Source organism: Vulpes lagopus, chromosome 5 (genome assembly GCF_018345385.1).
Source record: "Vulpes lagopus strain Blue_001 chromosome 5, ASM1834538v1, whole genome shotgun sequence".
Lineage (NCBI taxonomy): Eukaryota > Metazoa > Chordata > Mammalia > Carnivora > Canidae > Vulpes > Vulpes lagopus.
The window spans coordinates 124,645,937-124,657,775 of record NC_054828.1 but is presented as its reverse complement, the minus strand read 5'-3'; the positions used below and the strand labels follow the sequence as shown (position 1 = coordinate 124,657,775).

Genomic DNA, 11,839 nt, shown 5'->3' with positions numbered 1-11,839 from the left:
AATAAAAATAAAAATAAATAAATAAGTAAATAAGTAAATAAATATCCTGCTACTTTCAAAAATCACAGAAGAGAAAAATAAGTACAAGAAAGAAAGATAGTGTATGAAATTTTAAAAATTTCTTCTAGGGATCCCTGGGTGGCGCAGCGGTTTGGCGCCTGCCTTTGGCCCAGGGCGCGATCCTGGAGACCCGGGATCGAATCCCACATCAGGCTCCCGGTGCATGGAGCCTGCTTCTCCCTCCGCCTGTGTCTCTGCCTCTCTCTCTCTCTCTCTCTCTCTGTGACTATCATAAATAAATTAAAAAAAATTAAAATAAAATAAAATAAAATAAAAATTTCTTCTAGAAAAAGGGCATACACTAAGTCATAGAATAAATATTCTTATAAAATATTTTCTCAAAAGAGCTTATTAAAAAACCCTTCAGAATTTGGATGAACAGGGTGATGTAAATAAAAATTAAAATCTAAAACATAAGACACCACTATCTGAAAGATTGAATTTGAAAAAAGAAAACCACACACTCAAGGGAACAAAAAAATCTATCAAGACCAAATGACGGTGAGGAAGTGAACAACTCTTGTTGGTAGAAAGGTGAATGTACACAATCAATTTAGAAAAGTTTTTGGTAATATCACCTAAAACTAAGCATCTGCATATAGCCCATGATCCAACCATTTCAACATTAGAGATGTGCCCCACAGAAATATACACACACACAATACATGCACAGAAACACTCCTAGAAACATATTTCATAAAAGCTCCAAGATGGAAACAATACAATTATCAATTGGTCAATTGTTCCAAATGCACACAGTCCACAGTTATGCTGCCATGGCCAACTTTTAACTATTGCTACAAGAAACATCAGGATTGACTAGAACAGACATAATATTGAGTGCAAGAATATGAATGCAAATCAGCACAAAAAGTATGGTTTAATTTCATCAAGCTCCACAAACAAGCAAAACTGACCTAATAATTGAAGTAAGAATAGAGGTTAGTTGTTAGTTTGGGGGAGCGAGCATAATAACTGGAAGAGAACAAGAGGATGGCCACTGGGGTCCTGGCAAGGTCCCATGTCCTAATTTCCGTGGGCCACACGGACTTGTCTCCTTAGTAAAATTCGCCAAGCAACAGCCTTGTGAATTTTACACCTTTACTGTATTTGTTATACTTCAGCGACTATGGACAATGTGTACAAATCCCCATTTTGCCTATGCTGCTGTGTGGCTACCACAGTCGTAGGTGACCCAAAGATTTCAAATAACGTGTGCGAGGCTCAAGGCCAGATGTGGATCTTCTGACTCAAAGTTGTATGTTCCTCTCGCTACGCTCTTGTTGCTTAGAGCTTCACAGTTTTGCAGATGCCTGGGTTTTGATAGGAGGCTGTCGTGATCTGCAACCATGGGACTCGAGATGATAGTTGCACACACTTGGGATCCTCGGATGCCACAGCCATTCCCTCAAGCCACAGGCTGGCAAGAAAGTATCAGTGCTAGAAGAGTTAAAGTGTAAGACGGCTTGAGATGTGGTAGTTCAAAGCCCTTGCCAATAACTCTTTGTTATGGGCAGCATTTTCAAAGCAAAATTACAACATGTTAGAAAGTGAATGAGGCAAATTACTGATGATGTCATCAAAGTAATAACTGCTAATGAGCATTTGACTCCTGGGGATTGCTTGATGCCACGCTGACAGGAACAACTGATTTGCTTTCTGCGAATCTATTTGGATTATTTACAAGGCATCCTGAACGTTGTAAAAGCATAATGTAAGAAAAATGATAGATCAAAGTTTGAATACAATGCTGGGATGACAGAAGGGAAAATGTACTCTCTCTTGTGTAATGGGTATTTTGACAGGGGTTTGAAGGACTTTCCTAAGGGGTGACAATGAGCACATATTTAAATGATTAGATTTCCACCAAAATTAAAAAGAAGCATAAATAAAATTTAAAACATGTTTTTATTTCCCCAAAGGGCTTTGGAAGAGAATGGTCATTACCCAGGAAGTTCATTTTGATGTGACATCCTCTGTTCTGGATACAGGCACACGATGGGCACTGGTCCTTCAGCAGTCTATTATTTGACAACTGGTGATGATCCAAGACTCAGACTTCTGCTGGTGCTCTCCCCCACTGCCCATCTGTCTGCATTCCAGTGTCCATTAGCATCATCCCCAGAGGGTGAGAAGCACAAAAAGAAAGAAATTGAGATTCTCGTTAGTCATGTGGATATTTGTAAGAATTGGCATAGTAGGAAAGAGAGAGGAAAGAGTTGCATTAGTGGCTGGGAAGGAAGAGAAGAAAGTCAATAAATTAAAGAATTTCTAAATGTTGCTGGGCTGTCGTGCATGCATTAACAGTGAGCTATAAAGCCTTGGTTCCATTTGTGAGTCCTCTGCCCATGCATATCCTGGTCAGGTGATGGTCCCGGGGGACTGTCTGAAATCCTTGAATGACTACCCAAAAAAGCTGGATAAAATGTAATCAACATGTTGCTGCAGAACATGACCAAGGAGGATCTAGAAATGCATCATATATGTAACTTCAGGTCAGAGACACAAATAGGAGGGAAAGCAAGTCATGGTGGACCTTGAAAGTCCAGATAGAGCCCCTAAGGCCCATATCTGAAAGGACCCATGCTTCGTTTAATGCTTTCCTGGACTTGCCATTTTGAAATTCTGAAAAAAATTATTTTTGTACCTATGCTCCCTAAGTGAAATCAGATGCAATGATGGAGCATGTTTGAGAGCAGATTTGCACAATGTGTGTCCACCTTTCCCCATGCCTTAATTCGCAAACATGTTTGGGACGCCCCATAGGCACAGAGTTCCAAAGGACCCGCCCTGCACGGGAGCTCAATGGTTCCCCAAGTGCCTACAACGGATCCTGTTATGTCTACTGCTGAGTGAGCAGCGGTGAAAGGCCACACTTTCAAACCAGGACATGCGTCGAATGCAGAAAAAAGGCAGTGGTGGTCTAAGAAATTATGTCTTCTCATGGCCACATTACTTCCCTGTATTAGCCAATCACATATGAGGCTAATGATGACATGGAAAGAAAGGGGGAGATAAGGCACCCCCCTGCTGCCCCCCACCCCTGCCCCGTCCTTCCAGTCTGCCCTTCTCATCTGTAAGTCAAAGGGGGAAGGACACCAGGCCCGCTTAGTCAGTGGAGCATGTAACTGTTGATTTCTGGGTTGTGAGTTCAAGCCCTGTGTTGCATGGAGATTACTTAAAAAAATAAAAACAATAATAATTTTTTAAAAAGGTGGAGCAGGATAGAACGTGCAAATATCAAGAAGTGAGATTTAAAAAATTGAGTTTATTTCATGCCATCTTTCCACTGGTCCATAAAAATGAAATAGACGTGCATGTGGGAGCCAGCGATTGTACATAGATGCTGAATGTGTCTCACGTGTTACCTAATGCTATACTGCAAAGTGCAAATTCAAGTTTTCCTTACTTAGAATGGCATCAAATGACAAATCAAGAACACCCTCACAAGTACAGAAACCACAGAATAAAGAAAAAGAATACACGTTTATTTGTAATTGTAATGATACTTTTATTCCTGCTTTTTAAACCAGAGGTCCCATATTTTTTTTATTTTATTTTTTTTTAATTTTGCAGTCAGCCCAGAAAATTGTGCAACCAGCCTTGGCGAGGAACAAAGTCGGGTTGGCTAAGATGAGTGCTTCCAAAGGCAGTCGATGGCCTACGAGGAGCTTTGTCGGCATCCACAGAGGCATTGACCCAAAGTAGACATAATGATTTCTCCCAAATGCACACATTTGTGGACGCCAATGAGCCAGTGTTATTCTTACTTCTCTTTTGATGGAGATATTAATCAAAGATTTAACAAATGTTAAATAAAATTTCAAAAAGGGAAAGCATAGTCTTCTATTTTAACATGACAATTTCTTTTATTCCAAGGCAGACTTGGCTTCAATCACTCTTTAACCTCTGGCTTCTACGCCTTCCCTGCTACAGCTCAGGATGTGACTCTCAGCATGATCCCTGCCATCAACCCACTGCACCTCCCCAGGCATGACAGGACTGTTCTGTTGCTCGCTCAATAGCTCAGTAGCAGTTGTGTGCTAGGAGGTTCCCTCTCCAACCCCTGGGTCTGGGTAAGCAGTGCTAAATCATTCTTTCTGAGTATCCAGGGACAGCTTTGTGAGGACAGCTTTCTGTGGGTCCCAGCCTTGTGGGGGTCTCAGCCTTGTGAAGGTCTCAGTTTTCTGAGGGTCCCAGTCCATAAATGTCCATTTTTACACTCACAGCACCTAGAAAGCCACAGGCACAAGGGCCTTTTTTTTTTTTTTTAATGTCAATTTTCTCAAATTACTTTCTATTGAGAGCATCCCATATGTGATGTTCTTGTCGAAGTGGAAAGGAATGAGTGGAATAAATGGAAAGTAGATTTGTAAATCACTTAATAGATGTTGATTTTTATGCAATAAATCATATTCAGTTTGGCTTCTCAGCAGAGGAGAGTAGAAGGGTTCAGAGTAGATGATATTGAAACTCACAGGCTGTGGAGGGAGGCTCCAAATACGATGAAAGAATGCAACAGGGAACTTCTCATCTCTCCAGAGTGCAAGGTTCTGAAAAGTGGCAATTCAAAATTAATCAACATTTTAAAGCTCCCTGATGAGACTCACCCCATCTGAAATTCATGAAAGAGGAAGAAATTTTTGCCCGTCATCCCACCACGCTTTGAGGGAGGAAGAGTACATGTGTGGATTATCGGGCTTTGGCCAATTTTCCGGGCCCTGATTTTCCCCATCTGTTAAGTAAGCATATAAACACAGATTCTAATTTCTTCACCAGGACTTTGAACTATTAAAGACAGATGTCTACAAAATCACCTGGTGAATTCTAAAATCCATATAGAGTGAAGAAAAAGGAGACTCCTTGACTATCCAATTGTTGAGCCCCTTCTATGTGCCAGGCTCTAGGGTTGGCGCCTTAAATACATGATTTCTCTTAATTTTCATCATGATTGTGAGGAGTTCAGATTGTTATTTCTTGTTGGGGAAGAGAAGTAGGTTCACAAGGAAGGCAAATCAGGTAATGTTACACATCAAACAACACCAGGTCCCTTACACATAGAAGCAAACCGGAAGAGGACCCAGGCCCTGCAGAAACTGCCTCTTGCCCATTTGTGTTCAACGCACCTACTCTCCTCCTCTGAGAATGTCCTGCTGTCTCTCACAGTCTCCTTGTGCCCTCCAAGATGTAGAGCGATCGGGGTTGAGACATGCTGTGGCCTAGCTTAGGTGGCACGTTTGGGGAGAGCAAGGCTCTCACCCTACACAGGAGAGACCAGAAGAGGCATATAAAGGAATTTGGGGAGCTAGACAATAGAGGTGCTGGAATTCACAGGCAAATCCATCTGCCTGCAAAACAAGGATTTCCTTATTTCCTAGAAGCAGATCTCTTCCTCCAACAGTCAGATCTGCTGGGGGCTGGTTGCCAACAGCAGGTGATGAAGAACACTTTTCGGTGAATTGCAAGGACTGGGGCATGAGGGCACTGGTGGGTTTACAGCAGAAGGCATACGCCGAGCTAATCTTTGGTAATTCCTTAAAATAAGAGTGATAATAATAAAATCCTTCTAGGCTTACACCAGGGGACGATTTTACACTGGGCAACAGCTCAGGGGGCTCCACTGAGAATTTTTGCAAATTTCTGTCCAAGTTATCAGACTATTACAGAGAAGGCTTTTGCAGCTGTGCACAGGAAGCCCCGTGACAAACACAGCTACCCTCTTCCTGCTAAAAGACTCTTTCCATAGCTCAGAGATAGTCAAGGAGCAGGTAACTGAAACCAGATCTGGTTCCAGGTGATAGCAGTATCTGGAAAAGATGTTCCCAGGGGGTGGGAAGAGGACAACAGAACCAGTGACCTTGCTTACCAGCGGGAGCTAATTTGGGCTCAGAGAGCAACAAATCAATAAGTTAGTGTATTTTGACACAGTGCCGAAATGCACCACCATGCGCTGCCTTGTTCCATATGCATGTCCTTGTCGTTACCTCCCGTGGAGTCCTCAGAACACTGTACTGTCAGAGGGTCTGGGACAGCTCAGACCTAATAGTTGGTCATGACAAATTGCCTCACAGTCCAGCGAGTGTCTTCACTTCCTAAATATATTATAATATCACCAAAAAAGGGAAGAGACAAAAATATAGTTACTGCTGCCTAGTTATTACGACAGAAATAAGTGTAGCTAGTTGAAGTAGTGTCACCTTGATCACATGCATGATGTAGCAGGGAAACCAGCCGGGTTTGGGAGACAGCCAGGACTGAGTTCAAATCCTACCTCTGCTTGTCATCCAAGGTTCCCACGATCAGTGTTCTCATCTATATGTGGTGGGAAACCATGATACTGACTCACTTGGCTGTGGAGATGGACATACATTCTTGCCTTATCCATTCCATTCATCTCACCTCTACAGGGGGACCTAATGCAAACCACTAAAAGGTGCTCACCTACCAGCTCAAATATCTTCAAGGAGCCCATGCCCTCTGTTACTCTCCATAGACTGTTGTCAATACTCCTTACAAAAGAATGGGAGGCAGTATGATAGCACCTTTTATTTCTAACCTCGCCTAATAAATTCTCATACTGGACTACACATGGATTTCTACATGGGGGAAATCATTTGAAGACCTTCAAAGTCGGCTTGGAATTCTCTTATCCACTCAACTTCTGTATCATCCACAGAATTTATTCAACAAGCATCCAGTGAATGGGTCTCAGCTCAGAGGGCCTTTTCTTCTTGAAGCTTTCCTTGGGTGCTCTCTTTTCTGAGCTCTCACTCTAATCGAGATATTATTTAATTATAGCACATATTGAACAATATTAATGCCAAGTGTGTTTTTGTCTGTCTCCCCTACTGGATTTGATGCATGTATCTTGGAATCACTGCCACCTGGCATAGTATTTAACAGTTCGGAGACAATCAGTTTCCATCGAGTGGATCATTTTTAAACTATTCTTTCATGTTCTAAAAAACTAAGGGATGCCTGGGTGGCTCAGCAGTTGAGTGTCTGTCTTTGGCTCAGGGCATGATCCTTGGGTCCCAGGATCAAATCCCGCATCAGGCTCCCTGCATGGAACCCGCTTCTCACTCTGCCTGTGTTTCTGCCTCTCTCTGTGTCTCTCATGAATAAATAAATAAATCTTAAAAAATAAATAGATTAAAAACTAAAAAAAATATAATAGCTTCCATATTCCCTACTTATACCTAAGGATAATCATTTTCAGTAATTATTCTTGGATTTATTAGGACTTTTCAATAGCAGGGTAAAGCTGGTCCTTCAGGAGATGGAAGGAATCCTAATTTCCTCCCCCCATCTTCCTTAGGCAGAGTCAAGGCATGATAGCCAAAGAGATGTGGTACTCGTATCCCTCCTGAGCTAAAGGAGTCAGTCCTCCAGCTCTTGGTAGAGCTGTTGGAAGATTACCCTCAGCCATTATCTTGTTCAAGGACTGCCTCAGCCACAGACAGCCACGTTGCCCAAGGTCATGCTCTTCCAAGAATGACTTACATCCAATGACTTAATCCATGCCAATCAAAGGGAGGGGCATAAAGACCCAATCATTTCAGTCCAATTCAGGGCAATTCTGATGGACCATTTTAGTTCCTGAGATCTGCATGGAACTGGCTGAGACTGCACCTGCATGCTAGCTCAACTTTCCATTTTCTCCAATCCTACTTTTTATGCTTCCCTTCCAAGGAGATTGATTACCAGCTTACTCTAATAAACTTGCTAAACATTAAACTTTATTTTGGTGTCTGTACCCTGGTGAATCCAAAGAGTTGATTAACGTAGGCAGGACTAAGTTGGGATTTGGTAGCTGTATTACTCACCACCCAGGTGATAATTAGGATGCAGTCATTTGTTGTTGGTGATGCACATATAGTCCCGGCACCAGATAGTAGCCACTTGTTGAGACATTCCCTGAAGGTGAGTTGGGATGCTATACCAACAGAAGGGACTGTATTAGCTGGCATAGTTCATCAGGCACCTGAAAGGGATGGAGAAAATAAAGTATATAAGGGCAGTGATACTATATTGCTATCATTAGATGCTGTTTAAGATCTGGAAAAACATAATAATAAAATTAAGATTGATTAAGAAGCCAAGTGTGAAAGCCACAGTGTCTGTGGTGGTAAATAAAAGGGCTCTAATCTCTTGCAGCAGAACAGCAGAGAAAGCTGGAGAGCCACCCATAAATGAATCATCATGGTAGCTGAGCTACAAAGAAGGGTAAACTCATAACCAAGCACTGTTTATGCTAGGTGAAGGGTCTGATCGGGGAAAAACGGGACTTAGATACATGGAATCAGAAACATGTGGGTTGAAATCCCTGAAAATTTAAATATTTTAAAATCTCAGAGTCCCTAAATCTCTAAGCCTCCAGAAATGGCCTTTCCCTCTCTCTTAACCCACTCAGAAGTCTCTCCCCTGCAAGACAGCAGGTGCCCCCTCAGGATCTGGCCCTATCTTCCTTCCTGGCCATTAAGCCAATAACTGATGTAAACGGCAGCGTAATCCAGCCAGGAATATGCTGAGCCTGATAAGGGAAGAAAAAGAGTATATCCCAAAGAAGTTGTAAGACCTGCTAACATGGACCAGCTGAGGCCAGGTGACTAGTGGGGAATTGGATTATGAAGGTGCTTGATCGAGGAGGCTGAAGTATAACAGTGGATAACGGTGGCTTTAGTTGTTTGGGACCACTCTCCCAACTTGCAGCATAGAACACTTAGCAAAACCCGGTGACAGGAAAACTGGTTCTTGAAATCATGCAGACCAATTCTTAGAAGCACGGAAAATATCATACCTAGGAAGTGAGGTCTAAATACCATAATTTCGGGACGCCTGGGTGGCTCAGCAGTTAAGCGTCTGCCTTCGGCTCAGGGTGTGATCCTGGAGACCCGGGATCGAGTCCCACATCAGGCTCCCCACATAGAGCCTGCTTCTCCCTCTGCCTGTGTCTCTGCCTCTCTCTCTCTCTATGTCTATCATGAATAAACAAATAAATAAATAAATCTTCTAAATACCAGAATTTCTATGTCTAACGGGATTAAAAGTCTCAAGAAGTGGACATGCTGAAGGAGATCTACAATGTATGAAAAACTCACAGTACAGTTATATTCCACAAGAAATTCCAGAAGAAAGAAGGAATGTGCTGATGATGGGCCACCAACATCAGCAAGAAGTTAATTGGTGGCTCCCCTTTGTAGGCAGGGTTGACAGTGGGAGAGGGCATCACAGAAATAGACTCACTCATGGCAATGAGGATGATAGGATCCCCAATGAGTCCAGGTTGTAGCACTTCATTGTTTAAATGCAGATAAAACACAACTATTATAACAAGTGCCAAGATTGTGGTAACAAGCAAGAAGGCCTTACCCACAGAGAGTTATAAAGATAATCAAGAAAACAGGGTCCTTAGAGTCAAAACAGATGGAAAGCCAATAAGTAGAATACTCAGCTTGTCTCATCAGAAGAAATCAAGGATGAATTACCTGGAGCCTGAAAACAGTTGGCTCCACATATGTGTGTGTGTGTGTATGTGTGTGTGCATCTGTATGTATGTGTATGTATATATGGGTGTGTGTATAGACACACACACACACACATACACACACACACACACACACACACACACACACCCTGCATAGCTTCTGAACCTGAGCCAGTTTTAGAACTAAGAACCCCTTTACTTTTTTACAAAAACCCAAATTGACATTGATATTAGAGACCCAAAAAGTCATCACAGCCCCCATGTTGGAATGGGTCCAAATAAATAAGCCAAATCCTGACCAATGTCCAATCAATGTCCAATCAATGTGGGTGTACAAAATCTTCTCCCTTTTCCAGACCCTTCTGAAACTGATCCTCCCACCAACTGCAGATAGTAAAAAAAAAGCAGTATCATAGGCCAGGTGTCTAGCAAAAATTAGTTTCAATCTCAAGTCACTAAATGATGCTTAGGGAGTAGTCCTCATCAAATCCTCAATTAATTCATCAGTCTTTTGCAGAAACCAGCTGAATCTTGGATAAAGATAACGTACCACCATAAAATCTCAGATTCCCCAAATCTCTGAGCCTCCAGAAATGGCCTTTCCATATTCACTAAGTAGTCATCCCAACTAAAATTGCAGTTTTTGTTGCAGATTAAATATCTTTGATACCATGGGTGAACATGGTCTTAATGTAGGATTTGTGGCCCTTGATTCTGGTTATTCTTTTCTATCCTCATCAGAAAAGAAGACCAAACATAGTTTGTATTACACTGAATAGTACAACTATAGGTTCATACTTGTCCCCCAAGGTGATGCTAACTCCTTCACTCCTCCATCTTGTCAATACTGTAGTCTGTGGGGATCCTAGGCCACCTGACATCCCATAGATCATCACATTGAATCACAACATTGATAAAACATGCTTATCAAACCAGATGAGCAAAAGTGACTGCCTTGTTTAAGCCTTAATAAAATGCGTCTACGATTGAGGGGAGAGATAAACTCCACAAAGACTGATGGGATACCATATGAGTAAAATATTCTGGTTTGGGGACAAATGAGGATTCCATATGTATTGGTATTGTGTGGCTGCTATAGTGAATTACCATAAAATGAATAATTTAAAACAGCAGAAATTTATTTTCTCAGTTCTGGAGGCCACAAGTCCAAATTTATAGGGTTGATATGGCCATACTTCTTCCAAAGATTTTAAGGGAAATTTCATTTCTTACCTGTTCCTGCTTCTGGCCCCAGGCATTCTTTGAGTTGTGACTGCATTACTCCAATCTCTGCCTCCATGATCAGATTGCCTCCATCTCCTGTATCTGCAAAATCCCCCTGCATCTCTTGTAAGAACACTTGTCATTGGATATGGGGCATACCAAGACAATCCAGGGTGATCTCTTTATCTATAGGTCCTAAACTGAATTATATCTGCAAGGATCCTTTTTCAAAAAAGATAACCTTCATAAATTATGAGGATTAAGAAATAGATGTATCTTTCAGAGAGCCATCATTCAGCCTACTACCCCATCCAAATTAAAAGACAAATTATTCCATAATATTCTTCTTAGCACACAAAAAAAGAAGCATGCCATCTAGTAGGCCTCTTCACATTCTCGAGACAGCATAATTGCCACCTAAGGATACTACTGTGGTCTGTGTAATGGATAACATGAGATGCCATCAGCTTTGAGTGAGGTTCAGAACAGGAAAGTTCTTTGTAACAAGTAGATTATAGTTGTGGCAGGGAACAGCCCTTCCACTTGGGCCACATGACAAGCAGACCCTAAGATATTAAATACACCAGTTCTGGGAAAAGATGCCTTGAAAAGCCAAAGACAAGACCAAGTAAAAGAATCACAGAGCAAGCTTTGAGATTCTGGAGCAAAAATCCCAGTGGACATAAGCAGCATACATGCAGTGGAGAAATAAACACCTTTTGAAAAATGACTTCTGGCTTGTTCTTCACCCTGGTAGGATAATAGAGCACCCGTCCATGGGATTGTTTGTTACTCTAGGCACTGAACTGTCTGCAATGAGCTGGATTCTGTCAAAACACTCCATGTCATAAAATTGTACATGCCCAACTACGATACACTGTAAGAAGGAAGTGGTATATGAGAAAGCACAATAACCTTCATGAGCACGTACCACTGATAACCATGTCATCCACCACTGATACATCAGTGGGTGCACACATTGACACCATGGCCATGTGGGGAGATGCCTATTCCAGCTGACGAAGCAGGAAAAATCCTTCATAGAAGAGTTCTTTCACAGATAGAGTC

The 11,839-nt window shown here is 41.9% G+C and overlaps 1 long non-coding RNA gene across 1 annotated transcript in view; it reads right to left on the bottom strand.

Moving 5' to 3' along the window:
* Positions 1 to 2,019: 2,019 nt before the first annotated feature.
* Positions 2,020 to 11,839, bottom strand: part of LOC121491991 — a 57,710-nt gene continuing 47,890 nt past the window's right edge. Inside the window, exons 2-4 of the long non-coding RNA XR_005988095.1 lie at positions 7,887 to 8,044; positions 4,539 to 4,613; positions 2,020 to 2,152 (exon numbers count right to left, since the gene is read on the bottom strand). This is a non-coding gene — a long non-coding RNA (uncharacterized LOC121491991). The remainder of the gene's footprint in view (positions 2,153 to 4,538; positions 4,614 to 7,886; positions 8,045 to 11,839) is intronic.